Raw genomic sequence first — 22,346 nt, 5'->3', positions numbered from 1 at the left:
CCGATAAAATAAAAAAAATATAACGAGTTAGTTTTCGACAGTAGTATTCCATCATCGTTTTCATTAGCAATTTTCAACATCAACATAATCTTTTCTATATACCGACGAAATATTTCATCTGTATTTTCCAATTTTTTTTAGTATGTTAGGAATTACTTTATATATAACTATATATAAAAATAATATTCATAATATTCTTAAAATTTATAATGAATATTCAATCGGAGTACAATGCCTAATGTTTTCTTAAGAAAAAATTACATTAAAAATTCTATGTTTTAATTGTGATTTCACTTTCCCTTTGTGCTTTGAAAAGTTATACTTTATATATTACTGTTTATATAATTGATATCAATTTTAATACTAAGTTAGAAAGTAGTCTACATATTACATTGGCATCCAATAAGGTTGTTTTAATAATCCTTTTATCATACCTCTATTTTCCATGCTTTTTTATTCAGTTTTGTAATTGCTTGCTTCCAGTTCTTGTGCTTAGATACTCGGTTTGCTGATTAAGTTACATATTCCCTGATCTTTCGTTTGCAGATTCGATTTTTATCCTTTTTTTTTTGCATGATGATTTTTGTGTTTTAAGCGCTATAGTGTTTCCTACTAGAATTAACACAAAATCATTAATAGAAATTTGAAAAACATTGACAGAATATTCTGACAATCAGTGTATAAGAAAAAATTTTATCAGCAATTTAAATATCAACAAAATTCCCAACGAAAACATGCCATCAACAAGTTTCTCATCAGAGATTTGTGTTTCACCGGTGATTCCATCATAAACTTTCTTTTCTAATGGAATGGCCGATGAAATATTCACGCCAAAACATTAGATTTTATCACCCATTTTTCACCGAGAAGTCTGTCAAAAAAAAAAAGAAACAAATATTACCGCTGAAATTATCAATGAAAATACACTTTAATTTCCAATGGAATACTCCTTCACCGATTCCATCGGAAATACCTAAACTTTATGTAACTTTTCAATGAAATGTGAGTAAATATTGCTAAAAAAAATGCAATTTTTTTTGGTGGTTCTGTTAGTGTTTCATACTCTTTTTTTTTTTGTGTTGTTTAGTTTTTATAATCCCATATGCATTTTTTATTAACACTAAACTCACAACAACAACAACAACAAAATTAAAAATATTATAAACAGAATTCCATACACAAACAATAATTATATTAAACAGAATTCCATACATGAAATTTTTATTGACAACATATTAAAATTTTTAAAAAGGTGGAGGGGGTGAAAAAGATCCTGATTTATAAGCTCCAGGAGAGGGAGAAAAATATAAAGCCAATTATACACGTATTTGCTCTCATTTTCTATTATTTCTTGTTTGATTTTTGCTCTTATTTCTTCTCTTAGTTTTGCCATTATTTACGCTCTTATATTGTGCAACTCAATAGCCAATTGTTATGGAATCCTATCTCAAACCATCTCCTCAATGGCAGATGATGTTTGAAGTCGGAATGTTGTGTGCCTACCATTAAAACACTATGACTCACCCTTGTATCTTGGGTTAATGCTATATGCATACCATAAACTCAATTTTTATCAAGTCTATCAATTGCTCCAGCCTCCGACCACAAATGAGGATTGTGAGAAGGATGGCTGTAATTGTCTTCTTCATGTTTAGCAACCATGTTGACATTATATGTATATGTCAGAACAAAAAAAAAATTCAAAATTGAATTATACCTTTTCAAAAAAACATTAGTAATACAATTATAACTTTCCAAAAATACTTGCAATGAACTCTTTCACTCTATTATCGATAAACTTTTTCACCCTTTTTTCTTATCCCCTTTCCTTATATGAGTTTCCTCATATAACTCCATTGGAGTATGTTTGCACCAAAACTATTTTTCCTGTACAATAAATAATTTGTAAAAAAATCTCACAAATAAAGACTAAATTAATAATTAAATATATAGCAATGCTCTTATTAGGCTCTTTGCATTGTTCACCAAGAAAAGTGCTCCTCAAGTGTACATGTTCATTGAACCATGACTTTTTTTTCCTTTTGTTTTAAGATCTAGATTGTGAGCACTTTTTAAAACCATATAATGCCAAAAATTCTTGAAACTTAGCCCAATTACCTTTTAGGACGTGTCTCGGTCTAAAATTTTTCCACAAGGCTATGTCATCAAAGTTGGCTCTGTTCATTGCATATCTAGGGACATCATGCCACAAATCACGCAACAACCTAGTATAGTAATTTAATAAACAAAATTAAGATAAGGAAATGAAATATTATAGTTTTATAATAATATAATTTTTTCTTGCATTATTCTTACCTAATTGCAATGTAGTTTTCCCACATATTCCAAACAAGCCCTCATTTTCATTGTCCTAGTAATTTTTTTCTTTATAGTCAAATCATACATTAATTATTTTTTAAAATTTTAAAAAACTATATATTAACTCAAATTATATATTATTTATTTAACCTTAAACGTTTCCCACAAACATCTTCTATATTCATATATTTAGAATGATTTTAAAGTTGATTTCATTGAAACAATGGTTCTCTGAATATTTTTTTTTAAGTGTAATTATATTAAAGAGAAAAACTATAAAAAAAAAACACGAAGAATGTACCTAAGATGTACATCAGTAACCCAAATCCAACTAACTTTAAGCAGCATGAAAAAAACCTAAAGCTAAATAAAACAAAAAATTTCTAAAAACAAGACTACCTGAATAACAGCTGTGAAAATTAATTTATCAAAGTTATTTTTATTTAATGTAAAACTTAAAATAATCTATTACAAATAAATAACTTTAATGGTGAGAAAAAACATGACTTACGTAGTGTTGTTGGTTTTTTGTTTTGCAATAAGTTTTCTTGATATAATGTCTCTAGAAGAAGGGATTCTAGCTTTGCTGAATGCATAGGATGAGCTTTAGTTGGAGGCGGTAATGTTTTTGCAAATGGTGTTGGGATTTGGGCTGAAGTCGAGGTTTGATGAGGAGTTCTTGAGGAAGCTTGTGGCAGAGAGTGCGTCAAGGAGGGATATGGCGAAGCTTGCAGCTGCTATTGGTTTTGGAGAGAAAATGGGAGGTATGTAGGATGTTAATTTGATCAGTGGGTTACTTGTTCTTCAGTGGTAATTGCTGTTCTATGTGGTCAGTTCATAAGAATGTCAGTGACATTTGTTGCAAGGTTTTTCTGTTCAACTCGCTACTATTTTGTACTTTTGGGTGTTGCCTTTTGTTCTATACCTTTTTTGTTGGTGAGATTCATTGTTGTAAATGAGATCATTGCATAATTAGTTGGCATCAAAGGACGTAATAATCTCTCTCTTTGAATGATTAATAGATATGATACTGTGAATCTGAAAGGGCACAGCTTTAGTATCTCTAAATGCTATGTAAATTATGCCAAAAACGCTTTATTTTGTTTCTAAAGAACTCGAGGATAATGCTCTAAGAGTTGAAGTGCCTATGCTCCAAATCGTTTTAAAATGACCTACTGTAGAAACTCAAATTTTCTACCAATCAAATTTCGCCTTGTGTTATTTTATTCTTTAAAAGAAAGGATAAAATAAAATTGAAATAAATGACATGGAAAATAAATGAGCCTTCATATATTTCTTGGCCAATGAAAAGTTGACACTTGGGATGAGATATTCAAGATATCTTGTCATAAATACAAGATCCCATCAGATATCTCTTCATGAATGCAAGATCCCGTCAATAAATATCAACCAATAAAATTATGCCATGTGGCATTGGAAAAGGACCTGAGAGCCCTTACAGATCTCTATAAATAGAGGGCCTCAACCTAAAGGAAGGAGGATTCCGGGAGATACAAATTTCCTTCAAGACAAGCTCTGCAAGCAAGGAAGCTCTCGGTCTCTCTCTCTCTTCAAGCAAGGAAGCTCTCTTAAAGAGTTCTCAAGCCTCCTTCATCTACGCTTGAAGTCTACAAAGAACAAAGCTCTGTTGGATCAAGCTAAAACGCCCCATAAGAGTTCTTCAACAACACTTTGAAGACAAATCAAAGGTACTCTTCAAAGCATCAAATCACCAAATCTCGCTAAGCTCTGTTGGATCAAGCCTAAACGCTCCATAAGAGTTCTTTAGCAACACTTTGAAGACGAATCAAAGGTACTCTTCAAAGTATCAAATCACCACATCTCGCTTCGCAATATACGCCCAAATTCGCGTTCTTGCAAAGCACAAATCTCGGATTGATTACTCAAATAAATCAAGTCACCATACATCAAAACCAAGGGAAGAATCAGAGGATTGTCTTGTTCTTTTGAAAGAATATATTACGTAGAGATTGTACCCATTCATATATTTAATAAAATCATATATTTGTACACGCGTGCTTGTTTAATTTCAGGTGCTCAAAATTGTGTCTACAAATTTCTGGCGACTCCACTGGGGAAATCTCTACCTCTCATCTCTTCCATTCAAGAAAGAATTTTCAACAAACTCTCAATGACAACTAGGAGGAACATGATCACCATTGTCGCTTCGAAAAGCAACAAGGCCACTGATTCAAGTCACCAACATACTATTGAAGATTCTTCAACCCCGCCATTGAAAACAAAATCCATCGTCGAGTTGTATGATCAAACTAAGCCAACTCTCAAGTTGACATCAACTTCGAATGCAAGAGGGGCATAGGATCTCACCTCAAAGATGAAGCCACAAGCAACTCCACTACAAGAGTCAAGTGGGGTGCGCGAAATTCTCTTCGGCACTCAAGGCGACTTCGACAATTCACCCATGGAAACTTCTTCGCGTCAATCACCAAGTAAGGCTTCGGGTTTTGGCACCATGTCAGTGATGATGACCGAGACAACATCTTTAGAGGATCAAGTGGCTACCTTGACAAAACTCGTCGAGGGGCTTTCGACTTCACTCAAGCCAAAAGACCACGATATAACAAAGTTGATGAACAAGCTTAAGAGCATGAACGAAGGAGGCCAAACCTCGGCTACCAAGGCTTTACAAGTAGATCAATTAGATGTCATTGAGGATTCTACAATCGGAGCTGCAAGGAATATACACGGTATTACTGATGGTATTTTTACCATGAATCAACTGAAAGAACTTATCAAGGAAGCCATCACGGACCAAGTAGAAAGCTCAGTTCAACCCTCATATTCTTATGTAAAGTCGTACACCTAACGAATTGACCTGCTAAGGATGCCTCCGAACTATCAACCACCAAAGTTTCAACAATTCGATGGCAAAGGAAATCCTAGGCAACATATAGCTCACTTTGTGGAGACTTGCAACAATGCCGGAACTAAGGGCGATCTCATGGTAAAACAGTTTGTTCGTTCCTTGAAAGGTAATGCCTTTGATTGGTACACTGACTTGGAGTCTGGCTTGATCGATACTTGGGAGCAACTAGAGCGCGGGTTTCTTAACCGCTTTTACAACACTCGTCATGTGGTTAGCATGATTGAACTCACTAATACACGTCAATGGAAGGAAGAGCTTGTCATTGACTACATTCATCGGTGGAGAAACCTTAGCCTCAACTGTAGAGATCGGCTCACCGAAACTTCAGCGCTAGACATGTGTATTCAAGGGATGCATTGGGGACTACGCTATATTTTACAAGGTATCAAACCAAAGTCTTTTGAAGAATTGGCTACTCGAGCACACGACATGGAACTTAGCATTGCGGCGGCTGAAAGCTCATCATTACCTATGCAAGAGCCAATGAGAAATAAGCTTGAAGGTCATAGATTTGAAAAGAGCACTTCAAAGGTCGAGGGAAATAAATCTTTAGTAGTTAACTCGACTGCAATAAGGGTACCAGCTGGAGTTAAGAGGAATGATCGGGCGACATCGGCTACTTTTCAAAAAGGTGAAATAAAGAAACCATCCATGAAAGAGCGACAAGAAAAGGTGTATCCATTCCCCGACTCAGACATATCTAGGATGCTGGATGATTTGCTTGAGGCAAATATCATTGAGTTACCGGAGGTGAAACGCCCCAATGAAGCAAACCAAATGGACAATCCAAACTATTGCAAATACCATTGCTTGATCAGTCATCCCGTAGAGAAGTGCTTTGTGCTGAAAGATAAGATCATGAGGCTACACGAGAATGGGGATATCGTTTTCGATGATGAAGTAGCAACCTCTAATATCACAACCATGGTCAATTTAGGACCACGCCAGTCACTCCCTACAATAAGTTTTGGCTCCTTTGAACCTATAGAGCTTGGAATCATTTTGCCTATGAGCTTCATTGCATCCTCAAGTCAAACTCCATGTATAACCCTCGCACCTCATGTTGACAACTCGAAACCTGATTCATCTGAAAATTATGATGACGAAGGATGGATTTTAGTCATACATAGAAGAGGAAGGAAGAGGCGCATGCAGATGACAAAGCCAGCTAGAATGAGGATCTCGACGGTGAGGAAGCTAATTGAGCCGATACGCCGAAAGATTCAACGAAAATCCATACCAGTTAAAAATAAGGGTTTTTCAGCTCAAAGTCTAAGGAAGCTTGTTACACTGGATGGGTACATGCCAATAGAGACGAGAAGGATTGAAAATGCACTTGCTGCTTGCTATCATATTGATGAAGAGAAAACTCTTATTGAACCTGTCATGAAGGAAAGTCATGCTCACTCTTCAAACTTGGCTCATGGTGTTTGCATAACAGAGATATCCTTCAACGACGAAGACTTGTTGCTTGGATCAAAACTCCATAATCAGTTGCCGTTCATTAAAGGATATGTTGATGAAAAGATGGTGAATCGTATCTTGGTGGATGATGGCTCGGCGGTCAATATACTACCTCTTAAGACTATGAAAGAGCTGGGGATTCCTATGGATGAACTCTTCCCAAGTCATCTGATGATTCAAGGTTTTAATCAAGAAGGGCAAAACGCCATAGGAAAGATAAGGCTTGCGATACACATGGAAGATATGAAGTTCAATGCACTTTTCCATGTCATAGATGTCAAAACTACTTATAATATGCTACTTGGACGACCATGGATACATGAAAATGGTATCATCTCCTCAACGCTCCACCAATGTTTTAAGTATTGCCAAGATGGGGGCAACAAATTCCTCTCCAAATGGGATGGCCTTTATGTGGTTCAAGAAGTCTACACCAATGGAGCTTACAAAATTGTCGATGAGAATGGATTGAGGATTGGGCCTATCAACGGCAAATTCTTGAAAAGATACTATGCTTGAAATCTGATGTAGCTCCTGGCCCGCACGAGCTAAAACTGTGAAAGGCACAAAAAAAAAAAAAACAAAATTGAACTACGTTATGACTTGATCCTTTATCCACAAAGGTACGTAGGCAACTCAGAATTCATTCTGAGTACAGTCACGCAAAAAAAAAAAAACCTCTTTGACAAAAAAATATATTTTGAAATACGCTGTGACTTGATCCTTTATCCATAAAGGAAAGAAAATAATATGGTGATCTCTGCTCAAATGCTGAAGGTTATGATTTCTCTTAAGAAAATTCTCCATCATACGCCTTGAGGAATTACTCTAACTCGGTCTTGCTGCGCTGCAACATCCAAAGCTCACCTTCACTGTCAAAGCAAAAAAAAAAAAATTGCCTTCTAGTCGTTGAGATGTTGTTGTGCATAAGAGAACGATTTGGAATATTGCTATAGGTAAGTCACCTGCATAAGTCTTTAAGAGATGTCAAGATTTTTCTTGTTTCAAAACGCGACATAAGCTGGAGAGATGTCTCTTGACATGTTCGTTTAAGACTACCTCAAATATGATCAATGAGATGACCTGAAGAGCTTCAAAGTATGCTTCAAATGGCTTCAGATTTGGTATGGTTCCTCCAAACATGAGTAGGTGATATAATGAGTAAGATGTCACCATAAGTGCTTCAGAAAATTAATGTTTGAAATGGCATCTTCTTCGAGAGGAAATGACTTAATTCCAGCCGTTGCTTCAGCTTTAAACACTGACGGATCAAGTTCCTTTGCTGGGGCAAAACCAATAGAAACTCGAGGAAAATTTACAGTTAATAAGAATGGTAGCATCAGTGGAGTTAGTTCCTCATTGGATATCTTTTTCAAGTTCGAGAAATATTCCTCCGTCAAGCTTTCCTGCCTCAACTTCTGATATGCAAGAACAGATAGGGACCAAATGAAGGATCCAACTATACAACAAATGTTCATATCAATGATGAAGTATCTAAGCCTAGAGAACATGGCTACCATAAGTGAGCACCTCGGAATAAACTCTCAAGAAGATGAAGATAAAGCTCAATAGGCCATGTCATCTTTATCACCAGAGGACTCAGATAAAACGATATGATGGGCTGATAGGATCTAAAAAGAAGCTGAAGGTGCAAAGAAGGCACACGTTGCTGATGCAACTGTCGCAGATAAAACCCAATAGGTTAATGCAACGTTTGTTGAATTTGCTACATGAAGTGTTTGAGCTTGTTGGTGGGAGAAACCACTTGTGGTGGTTTTGAAACACTCGGAGGGGATAAAACACACTGTTTTATTTCAAGAAACAAATAGCTTACAAACACAAAAAGCTTAATACACGCCCTCTCTCTTTCTCTCTAGTGTTTCTCTCTAATCTCTCCACACAGAATAGCATAAGCTCAGCTTGCTATTTATACATGAATTCAAAACAAGATATTTCAACCTTCAAGTGTGAAGGCGGCTGCGGCTGGTGGCTGGTGGCTGGTCGGTCACAGCTGGTGGCTGGCTGGCTGGTGGTTGTCTTCCTTGACCTTCTAGATTGAGTTTAGTATTCAACATATCTCCCCTTTAAACTCAATCGAGAGATATCATGCCAAGCATGAACTTTAATCGGATAAATACTTCTCTCTTCAAAGGCTTTGTGAAGATGTCTGCAACTTGATCATTTGTGTTGCAAGATATCAGTTGGACTTCTTCATTCTTCACATGTTCCCGGATAAAGTGATGACGTGTATCAATATGTTTGCTCCTTTCATGATATATTGGATTCTTTGCCAATGCGATTGCTGATCGATTGTCAATATAAATCTCCGTAGGATTTTCTTGAGGAAATCCCAAAAACTTCAGCATATTCCTTAACCATATTGAATGGCATACGACTGAGTTGGCAGCAACATACTTAGCTTCACAGCTTGATAATGTGACAATCGATTGCTTCTTGGATGACCATGTGAAAGATGTGTCTCCCATGAAAAAGACAAACCTTGTTGTGCTTTTCCTTTCATCCAAATCTCTACCCCAATCACTATCCGAGTAGCCTACAAGATTAAAGTCTTTACTTGAGGTATAAAACATACCTTCATTCATTGTGCCTTTGATGTAGCGAAGAATTCTCTTGGCTGCATTCAAATGAGACTGGTCTGGTGTCTCCACGTATCTGCTGACAAGACCAACTCCATAGAGTATATCCGGTCTGGTACATGTTAAGTACCTTAAGCTTCCTACTAAGCTTTTGAAGTAAGTTGGATCAACATTTCCAACTTTACTTTTCCTCAATTCCACTCCATTCTCAACTGGAGTTGATACCGGATTGCATCTTTCCATCTTGAACCTTTCAAGAATATCTTTGGCGTAACCGCTTTGGGATACAAAAATCCCTTCTTCTTTCTGCGTTACTTCCAAGCCAAGAAAATGTGACATTAGACCAATGTCAGTCATCTTAAACTCATGTACCATGTTTTGTTTGAAGTCGTCAAACATGGTAGGGTTGTTGCCGGTGAATATCAAATCATCAACCTACAGGCACGCAAATAAGATGCTGCCATCTGCTCCTTTCTTCACATATATGGCGTGTTCATATGGACATTTCTCAAATCCATTATCTTGAAAATACCGGTCAATTCTGGTATTCCAAGCACGCGGAGCTTGCTTCAAACCGTAGAGAGCTTTCTTCAACTTGTATACTTTGCCTTTATTTTCAGCATCAATGTATCCAAGTGGTTGTTCAACATAGATCTCTTCTTCTAGGAAGCCATTCAGAAATGCTGACTTCACATCGAGTTGATAGATCTTCCATCTATGTTGTGCAGCTAGTGAGATCATCAGTCTGATTGTCTCTAGCCGGGCTACTGGAGCAAATACTTCTCCATAGTCAATGCCTTCTCTCTGTTTGTAGCCTTTAGCCACTAATCTGGCTTTGTATCTTTGCACTTCTCCTTTTGCATTTTTCTTTGTCTTGTAGACCCATTTGACACCTATTGCTTTCTTGTTTTCTGGTAGATAAGTCAGCTTCTAGGTATCATTCTTCTCAATGACATGTATTTCTTCATCCATTGCTTTAATCCATTTCTCTTCTGTGACAGCTTCATTGAAGCTTAATGGGTCACTATCTGCAAAGAAACAAAACAAATTTGTATCTTCCATTACTTGAGTGGCATCGTACAGCTCTTCAAGATTTCTCATCCTTCTTGGTTCTTCTGATGAGGATGCTGATGGTGGTGTTGATGATGATGCTCCTGGTGTGTTCCTCCTGTTGAATACAGGGAATCTGTGTACCGGACTTTGTGGTTCAGCTGCTGGCACAATCGGTTCTTCGACAAGTACTGTTGGTACTTCTTAACCTTCAAGGATCAAATCAATGTTGATCCATATGACTGCTTCTTCATCATCAGTCCATTCCCAAGATTTATCTTCTTCAAAGATAACATCTCTACTCATGATTACCTTCTTTGTGATGGGATTATACAGCTTGTATCCCATCCTTCTCTCACCATATCCCACAAAGATGCATCTCTCGCTTTTATCATCGAGCTTTCTCCTTCTTGCATCTGGGATCTTTGCATATGCCACACACATCTGTGTGCACTAACTCCAGTGACCTCTTTGCTTTCTAGTTGACTTCTTTGGCAAAACTGGATCTGTGATGTTTGCTGAGGACACAACTCTTACAGACTTCATCTGGATGATCAATGTGAGGCATACCTTTGACCATCTTCTTGCTTGCTAGCATCTTCAAGCTCGTGAAATTCAGATGTCCAAGCCTCAGGTGCCAGAGCCATTCTTCACTGTTGGTGATGGCACTCAAACACCTTGCTGCATCATACTGGATGTTCAAAGGAAACATCCTATTCTTGGACATTTTCACATAGGCAATTAATCTCCAATTGTTGTCTCTAATTGTCAGATGACAATTCTTCGAGTAAAAAGTATAACCCCTCTCCAAAAGTTGACCTAAGCTGATCAGGTTCTGCTTTATGGCTGGGATATAATAAACATCGGCCATGTAGCTGGAATCGCCGTTCTTCAACTTGATTGGGATGCTGCCTTTACCTTTGAACGGAACCTTTGAGGTATCTCCAAAAGTAACTAGACCTTGCTTGGTCTCATCTAGATCACCAAATAACTCTCGGTAGCTGCACATGTGATTGCTGGCTCCAGTATCTAGATACCATATATTTTCCTGTTTCTCGCCAAGTTCTTGTTGGACAAGAAATGCAGCTTCTTCTCTGTCATCCTTCTCTGCATAGTTGACTTGCTCACGTATCTCTAACGGAGCTTTCCTTCGGCATTCAGTGCTATAGTGCCCAAATTGATTGCAACTATAACATTGGATATTCCTCTTGTCACGGTTATTGTAACCGCCTCCTCTTCCTCTAGGAGTGAATGCTTGTTGTCCTCGACCTCCTCTGGTGGTGTTTCTACCACCTCTTCCTCTAAAGCTTGTATTCCAAGAACCTCTTCCTTGGAATATCTGGAATCCTCCTCTGGATTGTTGACTTCCTGCTTGAGTGGTATATCCACTTGTTGAAGTCTCCCCTTGCTCATATCTGTCCTTGAGAGACAGCTTTGCTTGTAAGGCATGCTCGATGGCCTTATCTCCATTTCGCTTTACAATCTTCTGCTCATGAGCTTGCAAAGAACTCATAAGTTCATCCACTGTCAACTTGTCCACTTCCTTGGACTCTTCAATGGCGACAACAACAAAATCAAATTTTGGATCTAGGGATCTCAAAATTTTCTCAGTAATTCGAGAATCTATGATGGCTTCTCCATTTCTCCTCATCTGATTGACTATCACCATAATCCTTGTGTGATAATCAGAAATAGATTCTGAGGACTTCATTTGCAATAACTCAAATTTACCTCGCAAAGATTGAAGACGAATCTTCTTGATTCTGTCAGCACCTTTGTATTTTTGTTGGAGAGCCTCCCATATGTCTTTTGATGTTTCAGCGGAAGCTATGATCTCGAATATATCTTCATCAAGACCTTGGTAGATGATGGTCTTTGCTTTGTTGTCCTTCTTTCTGTTGACTTTTAGAGCTTGCTTCTGTGCCTCTTGTAGAGCATCTTCTGCTTCTTTGGACTCTGGTTCATCATAACCATGTTGTACAATATCCAAACACTCTTGTGAACCAAGAAATGCTTTCAATCTGATGCACCAACTATCATAGTTGTCTTTGGTCAGCTTCGAGATGAGTGTATGTGTACCTTCTGTAGTCATTTTGCTCTTTTAATGACTATATCTCCTTCTGGGAGTTGAATTTGGCAAAACGGACACTGTAGATCGATCCGGAATGGTCTAAATAGTCGGGAACCGGTCTGACTTTGTATAAATCAGGTCAGAAAATGGGTGAACCGGTCCAGAAACCAATTCTGGGCGTCGGGCGGTTCGCTGGGTTGAACCGGGAATATTCTGTGGAATATTCTATCGGCTCGGCTGCAGCTAAAGATCGGCTCGGCTGGAAGCTCGGCTGGAAGCTCGGCTGGATATCGGCTTACACGGCTCGAATATGGCTCGTGTGTACGGCACTCGTCTTCTTCCTCTGGAGCGCGTGGGTGCGACTGGGCTACAGTTACAGAACTTTCAGGAGGCGCGTGTGGGCTACCTCCGTCTCCGATGAAGCTGATTCTTGCGTCAGTGAGTTCGTATGGATGAGCTCTACACTGTGGAGTGATAAAAACTTGTTTGTGACAACTTTGAAAATTCGGATATCTCCCAAAACACTTCTGTTTTCTGACGAACGGGGCTCCGATACCAATTGTTGGTGGGAGAAACCACTTGTGGTGGTTTTGAAACACTCAGAGGGGATAAAACACACTGTTTTATTTCAAGAAACAAATAGCTTACAAACACAAAAAGCTTAATACACGCCCTCTCTCTTTCTCTCTAGTGTTTCTCTCTAATCTCTCCACACAGAATAGCATAAGCTCAGCTTGCTATTTATACACGAATTCAAAACAAGATATTTCAACCTTCAAGTGTGAAGGCGGCTGGTGGCTGGTGGCTGGTCGGTCACAGCTGGTGGCTGGCTGGCCGGTGGTTGTCTTCCTTGACCTTCTAGATTGAGTTTAGTATTCAACAGAGCTTGCATAAAAAGCATTAATGTAGATTAACTGAGCCAACTGCAATGCATGCTTTGTTAATTAATGTTGCTGCTGATGATGAAGAAGAGTTGTGAGGATAACCAAGGATTGATGGAATATTTTTTCTCCACCAAATGGAGATGAATTTAATTTGCACAGGCACTAAAACAGAGCTCTTGGATTGCTGAGATGATTGGCCGCCTTTGTTACTTGTGCAGCTGGGTGTCCTTGGAGTTCCACTGTACTCTTAGAAATCGACGTTGTAGGGGAACCATTCACCATTGGAGGAGACGAGGATTGGTCACTACTGGGACCTGGTTGCCCTTATGAAGAAGCATATAATTTTTAGCTGGCTGCAAAAGATATATGTGTATTACCTTGTTGGGTTCTGCCTTGTTGCTGAGGAAAGTTTGATGATGATGATGATGAAATGTGGTCTGAATAAACACTTCCTTTACAAGTTGCTGGTGTTTTACTACGAGTGGAAGCTGCAGCTACAACTGCAAATTGTCGCTACTTTTAAGACTGAAGGATTTGTTGATTCTGTCGCTACTGCTGCAACAGCTTCGTGTTAATTCAATGAGAAGATGAAAGTGAGTCCATGCAAAATATTACTATGATCATCAGGGGGCAGGACTTGCTGAAGAAAAATCTGCAAGGACATAGATACAAAAAAAAAATATTATACAGGGACATATATCTTTCTTGTCACCGATGCTTTAAGAGATTATACAAGGACGGTTAGTGACTTGTCGCTCCTGCTATCTGAACCAGAGAATGGATTTCCAATCCACACTCTAAGAATAAGCACCTGAGATCAGGAGAGAAAACTAATGCACTTCGTAAAAAAAAAAAAAAGACATTATGCATGAGTTGAACAAGAAATTAGGTACTTGTTAGAATTGATGCAAACAAGGAGATAGATATGAAAGTGCTTCGGAATGCTAATGAGGAGCTCCAATCAATCACGGGTGGTTTTGAGTTAAGGCTGCATGGTCTTCCCGACCAATTGAAATTGAAAGAGCATCAGATAGAACATACGTTGATGAATCTAAGGATAAATCCAGATTGCTTGAATGGCAGAAGAAGCTGGATGAAGAACATGGGTGCACGAAGCATTGGATCCGACAAATCAGTGCAAGGTCACCCTCGTTTAAAAAAAAACATTATATATGTTGACGTGAAATGGACTTCTGTAGAACTGAGATGGTAGAATTGCTTTGGCCTTCATGTGTGAATTCTAGGTCCGTGAAAAAAAAGAGGCGCCTTGAACTAGCAGCTTTCACAAATGTAATCCAGAGCTGGGAGAACATATATATCATAACTCATCAAATTCAGGGCTGATAGTATATCATAATTTGTGGTGCCAATGATTAGAGAGCATTGATGACAAGGATGTTGAATCTCTTGCAGCAACTTCAACCGTAAACACGCCTGATGGACAAGGAAATCATAATTCTAGACCACTGGTTGGAAGATCACGTATACTCACGCATCATGAAGCCTTGGAAACTTTGGAAGTTTTTCCACGGATGGTTTATTATACACACAGTTGAAATCCAAGTTGAGATTGCAGTGTTGACAATGGTAAAAAAGGAATAATCATGTGAATCCGCCTACAGCAGACGTTGCTTCCAATTTCATAGACGTTCGAATCAAGATAATTTGATCATAATAAAGGTTGTTTTACGAGCTTTGGTTAAAAGTTTACAGATTACTTCACCTGCATAAACTCAGAATTGTGTCTTGTATATATACAAAAAACAAAAGGAAGGAAACCTGCAATTGTAAAACAAATACTGGAGAGCTATGCATACCTGCTAGGACCGTCGCCCGTCGGTGATGCTGAGCTGCTAGGTGGATGCTATACAGTTAATGAAGGAACAGAAGGACTGCTAAGTTGGTGACAAAAAAAAAAAGACAATGTAGTTGCCTTTTATAGCCACACTATAGACCGTTGCCTGATTACAAAAGAAGAAAAAAAAACTCGTATTCTGTGATAGAAAGGTCGGCTATGCAAGTTGCTTTTCCTCTTATGAAACAAGAGCAATAATTCTTGTTCAGTTCTGCAAATTTTTCCTATTCAAGTCATAGCGAAAAAAGCGATAATTCCTGTTCGATTCCGCAATCTTCATTTACCCTCTCTCGGCAGTTCATTCAGGAAACAAAGGATGCGACATGCTACCCAAGACAAAGTTTTCCTGTACTGTTGAAAAGGCAAACTATCTTTCCTAACTTGAAAAGCATTTGATTAGTCTTTGCTCTCAATCGGTTAAAAATACAAGGAATTATAAAGGAAAGAGCATTTGAACGTGAATGAAGCAAGCAAATAATTCATCAAACAATGAGGGCACGCATATCTAGAGAAGAAAGAGAATATGAATCAAAATCTTTAATTTGTGATAATTCATTAACCACTAGCTGGAATCACGAACGGATTGCGTCGTTGGATTCAGAACAATGAGCTCTTCAAAACAAGATGTTACAGTGACCACTTCCGATGAAAAAAAAAAAAATTTCCTGCATGCCGGTCAAAGTATTGGTTGCTATTCGAGTATAAAGATAAATTTTGTTTGGTCCTCAAATATGCAACTGTTTCAAATAAGGTATTAAACTTAGATATTCTATCATTTGATTTGATAAATTTCAATAAGATTGGTACATAAATTTCCAATTTTGACTATCATATTTTATTTCACAATAAGATTTATCTATTTATTGTGAAAATCTAATATGATCAAATCAAATTTTAGTCGAAAGTATAAAACTCTCTCAACCATATTTTTCGAGACATGCCCACTTGTTTTGAAAGTAAGTGAACTTGTTTCGAGGGGGCATCTGTAGAAACACAAATTTTCTACCAATTAAATTTCGCCTTGTGTTATTTTATTCTTTAAAAGAAAGGATAAAATAAAATTGAAATAAATGACATGGAAAATAAATGAGCCTTCATATATTTCTTGGCCAATGAAAAGTTGACACTTGGGATGAGATATTCAAGATATCTTGTCATAAATACAAGATCCCATCAGATATCTCTTCATAAATGCAAGATCCCGTCAATAAATATCAACCAATAAAATTATACCATGTGGCATTGGAAAAGGACCTGAGAGCCCTTACAGATCTCTATAAATAGAGGGCCTCAACCTAAAGGAAGGAGGATTCCGGGAGATACAAATTTCCTTCAAGACAAGCTCTGCAAGCAAGGAAGCTCTCGGTCTCTCTCTCTCTTCAAGCAAGGAAGCTCTCTCAAAGAGTTCTCAAGCCTCCTTCATCTACGCTTGAAGTCTACAAAGAACGAAGCTCTGTTGGATCAAGCTAAAACGCCCCATAAGAGTTCTTCAACAACACTTTGAAGACAAATCAAAGGTACTCTTCAAAGCATCAAATCACCAAATCTCGCTAAGCTCTGTTGGATCAAGCCTAAACGCTCCATAAGAATTCTTTAGCAACACTTTGAAGACGAATCAAAGGTACTCTTTAAAGTATCAAATCACCACATCTCGCTTCGCAATACACGCCCAAATTCGCGTTCTTGCAAAGCACAAATCTCGGCTTGATTACTCAAATAAATCAAGTCACCATACATCAAATCCAAGGGAAGAATCAGAGGATTGTCTTGTTCTTTTGAAAGAATATATTACGTAGAGATTGTACCCATTCATATATTTAATAAAATCATATATTTGTACACGCGTGCTTGTTTAATTTCAGGTGCTCAAAATTGTGTCTACACCTGCATTATTGCTTTTTTGTTCCACTAGAAATTGTTTCTGATGTTTTTGACATTTACAAATAATGCAAGGTCCTATCCTGGTACTACTACATCTGCTTGGTGTGGCCTTGTTAAGTTAATTGGGTATTTGCATAATGTTTCCAGGCTGATGCTTTCGAAAGCCAGCGTGTACAATCTTATGGCATTGATATCACCTGGAAAGTGATAGTTTATTTAAATAAAACAGACTTTACCAAGGTGATGGAAACAATGCTATACTGCCCTGACAAATAAATGTATAAATGACATGCGAGAGTTGAATTGGTTTTGCTTACATCATTGTGCATAGAACTGCTTATTTCCTTTTCTGAAGAATGTTCTTTGTACGCTTAAGTGAACTAGACTCTTTAAGTGTTCAATGGTTCTCATCAACCATTTGTGAAAGAAAAAAAAAGTCTGTTAATTTTATTGGTTTGCCATTCCAACAGGGGTTGGTTCCCCTTTAAATTGTGCATGCAACTTTGTTAGCAAACCTCTTATCTTGGTAGGCAGAGTTTATCTGTGTTGTGACTTCAGATAATAACAAAGTTTTCTGTATTCCCGGGAGTAATAATCCTAACCATCATTTAAGGTTAGTTGACAGAATATCTTTCTTGCTTATTTCTTAGTTCATATGAACCAAACCTGCCTCATTCCTCCCCTCATGAGAGGTAGTTAAGTAGTGTATGATCCCTATTACTGGTTTCAAGATATGACTATCACTGTGTATATGTCTATACTTAGTTTAGCTGAGAGTTCAAACAAGTGTTTATGGGGTTAAACTTTTTTCTTAGGAACATCACTTTATTCTCGTATTTCAAATCTGATTTTGATATATTGTTCTATATATAATCACTTTTTTAGTAATCGTTTTCAATCATAATTTGTTTTGCAGATATAATCGATGAATTGGTGAAGAATGGGAAAGAGATAGAGGCTGTATATTTTGCTTCTGAATCTGGTTTGACGAAAATATTTTCTCCTGTATCTCTACTCAAGTCATATCTTAAGAATTCCAAGAAGATCACAACTACTGTCTTGAAGAATGGCAATTATAGTGCAGCTGCAACGGTGTGTCTAATCTCTATCTATATTGTGTAATTCTAATGACATGAAACATTTGAGTCTGCAAGATTCTTAGTAATTTTTTTGCAGGATGAGTCAAGTACCTTGGAGTTGAATTCTATTAAAGCAATCATCAAATGTGTGGAAGATCATAAGCTTGAATCAGAATTTTCCCTTGACAGCTTGAGAAAACGTGCTTCTCTGCTTGAAAAAACCAAAGCAGAGAGGAAGAGGGGTACGTCAGCTGCCACTGCTACCAAGTCTCAAAACAAGCGAGGCCATGGTTCCAGTGGTGCCCGGGACAGTGGACCTCCTCCTTATCGTCAAGCCAAAGCTGCCAAATTTTCGAACAATTATTCCTCTTTCAGCCGCAGGAATGCTCCTCCCCCTGCACAGCATAGCCCGGCTAGAAGATATTCTGGGCCATTCCACTACCCTAGCCAGAGTGTCTATGAGGGCCCTGCAGCAGCCCCGTATGCATCAACTTATGGTATCTCCCACGCTCAAAGCCCTTCTGCAATCTCTCAGCAACCCTACCATCACTCTCAAAGCTCCAGTACAATTCCTCAACAACTCTACTCACAGCCAGCGGAGAACATGAGTGCTGCCGGTTTCCGTGCCAGTGGTTCTTATGGAAGCCAGACCAGTTATGGGGCATATGATTACGGCTCTGCTGCACCCGTTACTTACCAACCTTCATCCTACACTCAATAAGATGGGAGAAACCTAGCCAGATGTTAAGATTTTTATTTTTATTTTTATTTGGTCTCTATGATTTCTGGATGTGGCCCTCTAATTTTGGGACCCGCCCCCTTCATCTCCCTTTCCCGTATAAAAGTTTTTTTTTTTTGTCTTGTCTCATGACTGGATCTGATGCCCATGCCTGTAACGCTGATTACCTTTATATGGAGCTCAAGCTGGATGTGATTTCCGTGCTGTGAGTTTTAAATGGTTTGGCTATCGAGCGTTGTATTCTTTCCACTTCTTTCCATGATTGGAGTCGCCATTGGGTACCTATGCTTGTTTTTTTGCCAAATTTTGGTTAATCAAACCAATTTCGTTTGCTGCTTGCACTTTTTTAGGTGTAGTATCTTCTTATTAGAAGGAAGAAATGAATAACAAGGAACATGTAAAATAAAGAATTCATTGATCTATTATCAATTAATAGATTGGCATGCCTAACAGGAAAATCATAACAATTTAGTAATCATGCTAAAAATTAGTTGATTTAAAGCAATTGATCTATTAAGGCAAAGGTCTGGTGCTCGATTGATGCCCAATTTATCTAAATATGTTTAAATTAAGTTGATTTAAAGCAATTAAAGCTTAAAGGACTGAATTTGATTATGAAACAAATATAGGAGACTGGAATTAATGGGTATAGTTAAAAAAATGTAGCAGCTTTGGCGGCACATGCAACCTTTTCTAGCGGCCAACCCACTCTTCCATTGTGGCGATTGATGCATCTTAGAATTCTTTTCCTGTAGGGGTTGCACATGTATTCTTATTTTTGGTGGTGTGTAGTTGGTCTTATTTTCTTTATTTGTTTTCATATTTTCCCTCTCTTATCTTCAAATTTCATACTAGTCATTTCAAATTTCATAGTTGTCCTTTTATTTTATTATTATTTCAAATTTGGTCCCTTTTTTATTACTAAGTTTTTGTTCTAGGTCTTTTTCTAAAATGTAAAATTATTTTCAATTTCGATATTCAATAAAAAAAGTGCAAGTTGTCCTTTTATTTTATTTTTCAATTTTGATCCATATTTTTTTAATTCTTATTTTTAGTTTTTGATTCTATAGTGAAATTAAATTTTCCTTTCAATTTCATCCTCTAATTTGTTTTTATTTCTAATTTTATTCTCATTCTTTTGGTTGTTTTTTTTTAGAGCCTTTTGTAAAATTAATTTTTTTAATTTAATTCTTCAGCATGTGGTTAGTTAGGAATTAAACTTTATGTTTTTTTTTATATATAGGATGATCATGGTTTCATGAACCAAGTCATATATTTTAAAAATTAACCCGGGTTAACATCGTTCTTTTATTTATTGAGTTTTTTTCTACACAATTTTTAGTTTTCATTTTCATCCTTTAATTTTTTTTTTAAAAAAAATTGGGCTTTATGATTTTTTTTTTCTTTCAATTTAGTTATCCTGATTTCATTACTAGGACCACGAGTTTGATGGGGGTAGCTCATGCATCTCAACATTCTTTCCTACAGGGGTGGCACATGTATTCTCATTCTCGGTGGTGTGTTGTCAGTGTTATTTTCGTTATTCTTTCCTTATTTTCTCTCTCTTCTCCTCAAAATTCACGATAGCCATTTTAAATTTCATAGTTGTTCCCTTATTTTATTGTTATTTCAAATTCGACCATTCTTTTTTTAATTACTAAGTTCTTGTTCTGGGTCCTTTTTTAAAATTAAAAATTATTTTTCATTTCATCATTCAATAAAAATTGCAAGTTGTCCTTTTATTTTATTTTTTAATTTGGTCCATATTTTTTTAATTTCTATTTTTAGTTTTTGATTGAAATGAAATTGTCCTTTCAATTTCACCATCAATTCAAAAATGCCAAATCTCTATTTTTTTTATTTCTACTTTTGTTCTCATCTTTTGGTTGCTATTTTTTCTTGTTTTAGAGCCTTTTATAAAATTAATTTTTTTAATTTAATTCTTCAATATGGTGTTAGTTAGGAATTGGGTTCTGTGTTTTTTTATAGGGTGATCATTGTTTTATGAACCAAGTCATATATTTTAAAAATTAACCTGGGTTAACATTGTTCTTTTATTTATTAGGGTTTATTTTTCTCAACATAATTTTTCATTTTCATTTTCATCATTCAATTTTTTTTAAAAAAATTGATCTTCATGATTTATTTATTTTTTTTCTTTTAATTCAGTTATCCCTATTTCATTATCAAGACCACATGTTTGACGAGTTTTTTTTGGATCGTTACTTTTTTAATTTAGAATTTTATTAGTTTCATCCTTGAACATTTGGTTCCCTTTATAATTAAGTTTCGTAATTTTTTCTAATTTACTTTCTATTGGGTTATGTCATTCTTATAATCTGGATTATAAGGTTTGGTAGGCTTGTTGGGTTTACTGGTGTTTCTTTTTTTTTTTCCTGCCATTCTTCTAAAATGATTTCCTTTCAATTTTATTTTTCTATATTTGATTTTTTTAGGAATAGGGTTCTATTATTTTTTTTTTTGCTTTTTATATGCTTATCCCAGTCTAATAAACCGACTTGCAACTTTAACATGCACACTCGTATAGATTTAAGTTTTTTTTTTATTTCTCCGATTTCAATCTTTAATATTTGGTTGGCTCGGAACTAAGCTCCATTACTTTTTTTTCTTTTTTGTTGATGTTTTTATAAGTTCTCATCCAAACTTTTTTTTGTTTGATTCAATCTATTTACCCTTCTTTGTTTTATCATCTAATTAAATGTTATCAGCTTATTTGACTTTGTACTTTGTCACAAAGATTTTTAACTGTTTTAGAGCACAATTTCAATATTCGGACAATTTTATTAGCTAATATTTTTTTCATTTAACTTATTTGACTTTTTTCATAACCCAATTTTTTACCCTTTTATTTTATTATTATTATTACTATTATTTTATTTACTGAAAAATGATAATAAAAAAATAAAAAAATGATGATGAAAAACAAATAAAAAAAAATGAAGAATAAATTAAAATTTGGGTTAAAGGCAACATGATTGAAAGTTTTGAGACTTAATTAAGCTTAGAATTAATTTAATTAATCAAATCAAGGGCTTAATTGGAGAATTGATAAGTTTTGAAACTTATTTGAGCTTGGAATTAATTTAATTAATGAAATCAAGGACTTAATTGAAGAAATACCAAAGTTTGGGGCAAATTGGGGGCCAAATTACAGCAGATTAAAGTCCAAGGACTAGCTTGTAAAAAGCGCGGAAATACAGGGGTCCAATTATAATTTACCCAGGGACTTGATTACACGATTTCATAACTTCAGTGACCAGATTGAAAATGTCTATTCCCATCACACAAACGGCGCCGTTTTTAGAATTTGTTAATCGCCTTCTTCGTCTTCCTCCTCAGGAGCCGTTGCTGGAGTAAAGGATGGAAGCCGTTTCAAATCTCTGGCTATAAAGCCAGAGAAGATGAGATGGCGCAGGAAAAAAAAAACTGAAGAAGAAAACAGAGGGGGAACGGCAGGAACAGAGAGAAGAGACCCAGA

At 36.6% G+C, this 22,346-nt stretch overlaps 2 protein-coding genes across 6 annotated transcripts in view; one reads left to right on the top strand and one right to left on the bottom strand.

The window, feature by feature from the left end:
* Positions 1–19,075, top strand: part of LOC18107622 (FRIGIDA-like protein 4a) — a 69,129-nt gene extending 50,054 nt beyond the window's left edge. The window contains exon 4 of the transcript XR_008058075.1: positions 18,954–19,075. The gene's annotated coding sequence lies outside the window, so the exon portion shown is untranslated. The remainder of the gene's footprint in view (positions 1–18,953) is intronic.
* Positions 1–22,346, bottom strand: part of LOC7476269 (protein ACCELERATED CELL DEATH 6) — a 91,967-nt gene that overhangs the window by 34,696 nt on the left and 34,925 nt on the right. The gene's annotated exons all lie outside the window — the stretch shown is intronic.

The sequence above is a fragment of the Populus trichocarpa genome, chromosome 18, assembly GCF_000002775.5.
Source record: "Populus trichocarpa isolate Nisqually-1 chromosome 18, P.trichocarpa_v4.1, whole genome shotgun sequence".
Classification (NCBI taxonomy): Eukaryota; Viridiplantae; Streptophyta; class Magnoliopsida; order Malpighiales; family Salicaceae; genus Populus; species Populus trichocarpa.
This window is presented reverse-complemented; position numbering and strand designations above follow the sequence as displayed.